At 35.6% G+C, this 2,146-nt stretch overlaps 1 protein-coding gene across 1 annotated transcript in view; it reads right to left on the reverse strand.

The window, feature by feature from the left end:
- Positions 1 to 2,146, reverse strand: part of CCDC15 (coiled-coil domain containing 15) — a 165,313-nt gene that overhangs the window by 92,311 nt on the left and 70,856 nt on the right. The gene's annotated exons all lie outside the window — the stretch shown is intronic.

The following is a 2,146-nucleotide window of genomic DNA, read 5'->3' on the forward strand; positions in this document are numbered from 1 at the left end:
TGCTGCATTGTAAATTTTGGTCAATGACATGAGACAAAGTATATGTGAACTGCTGTATGAAAAGTGAATTTACTCTGTAAATCTTCACCCAAATCTTAATTAAAAAAAAAAAAAAGAATCAACTTGATGGCACACAACAACAAATGAGTAGAAACATACCCAATGTTCATGGATTGGAAGATTGATAGTGTTAAGATGGCAATACTTCCAAATTACCTATAGATTCCACAACACAATTCCTATAAAAACTCCAATTGAATTTTTGTAAAAATTAACAACCTAATTCTAAAATTCACAGGAAAACCAAGGGACCCAGAACAGCAAAACAATCTTGAAAAAAGAACAAAGTTGGAGAACTCACTCTTCCCAACTTCAAAACTCACAATACATTCTAACGATCAAGACAGGGTGGCACTGGCATAGGAACAAAGATACAGATCAATGGAATAGATAGGAAATTTCAAAAATATCATTATATTTATAATCAATTGATTTTTGACAAAGAAAAACAAAATAATTCAATGGGGAAAGAATAGTATTTTCAACCAATAGTGCTGCTGTTGTTGTAAGGTGCCGTCTAGTCAGCTCCAACTCATAGCAACCCTATGCATGACAGAACGAAACAGTGCCTAGTACTGCGCCAGCCTCACAATCCTTGCTACACTTGAGCCCATTGTTGCAGCCACTGTGTCAATCCATCTTGTTGAGGATCTTCCCCTTTTTCACTGACACTCCACTTCACCAAGCATGATATCCTTTCTCCAGGGAATGGTACCTTCTGCCAACATGACCAAAGTAGGTGAGATAAAGTCTGGCCATTCTGGCTTCTGAGGAACATTCTGACTATACTTCTTCCAGGACAGATTTGTTTGTTTGTTGGGGAACAAGAAAAAGACCCCCAAAAGAACACGATTGCAAGGCACATGTTCTAATTACAGTGAAGAAATGACAAGGCCTCTCGGGATTGAGTGTTTGCTTTTAGAGATGGCAAGGCCTCTCTGTGGTTGAATGTTGCTTTAAGAGATGACAAGGTCTCTCTCACTGTTAAATACTTAATTGGCAAAAATCAAAGTATTAAGAGTAAATGTTATTCTCCACGGTTTTTTTTTTTTTATCTTATTGAGATGCTTCATACTCTGCATCACTGTATCCTAGTAAACTTTTATCGTTTTTCACTCCTTATTCCTCAGATTTCTGTGATTGTTTTAATGACCACCACCTGTTGTCCTTGAGCATGTAGAGTAAAACTTTAGCTCAGTAGAGAATAAGCTGATTGCATGACTTCCAAAACTAATGATGTAATCATGTACAAACATATAAATAAATTAGAACAAAGGCATCAGGGGTTGCTCTTGCAGAACATGCAGGGCATCTGCCTGGCCCCCATTCCTTATAAATAATAAAAATGAAAACTATTAATCCTTTTGTGTCGTTTCATTTCATGACCTGTGCGGTTTTGCCAGATGCTGCATTTGTTCTTCTGGCAGTTCATGGTACTTTCAGTATTCTTTGCCAACACCACAACTCAAAAGCATCAACTCTTCTTCAGTCTTCCGTATTCATTGTCCACAGTGCTGAGACTTCTGTATATCCAGAGGCAAACGAATGAAGTTGGGCCCCTAACACTATATATGAAAATTAACTGAAAATGGATCATATACCTAAATTTAACAGCTAAAACTATAAAACTCTGAAAGGAAAACACAGAGTAAATTTTCACTTTGGTTAAGTAATAGGTTATAAACTATAGCATCAGGAGCACAAATAACAAAAGAAAAAACAGATAAATTGAAAGTCATCAAAATTAAAAACCTGTATTATAAATGATACCATCAAGAAACGGAAAAGACAACTAACAGAATGGGAGAAAATATTTGCAAGTTGTATGTCTGGTAACAGACTTGTATTCAGAATATATAATGAACACTTACAATTCAATAATAAAAAAATAAAAAATCCAATTAAAAAAATGGATAAAATATTTGAATAGAGATTTCTCCACAGAAGATTTACAAATAGCCAATAATAGCACATGAAAAGATACTCAGTATTATTAGTCATTAGGAAAATGCAACTCAAAAGTAAATGAGGGGGGTTCCGGCAAGATGGCGGACTAGGCAGAAGGATTGCACAGACCCTCTTCAAC

The sequence above is a fragment of the Orycteropus afer genome, unplaced genomic scaffold (assembly GCF_000298275.1).
Source record: "Orycteropus afer afer isolate SDZICR_OR568_19922 unplaced genomic scaffold, OryAfe1.0 scaffold00325, whole genome shotgun sequence".
Taxonomy (NCBI): Eukaryota; Metazoa; Chordata; class Mammalia; order Tubulidentata; family Orycteropodidae; genus Orycteropus; species Orycteropus afer.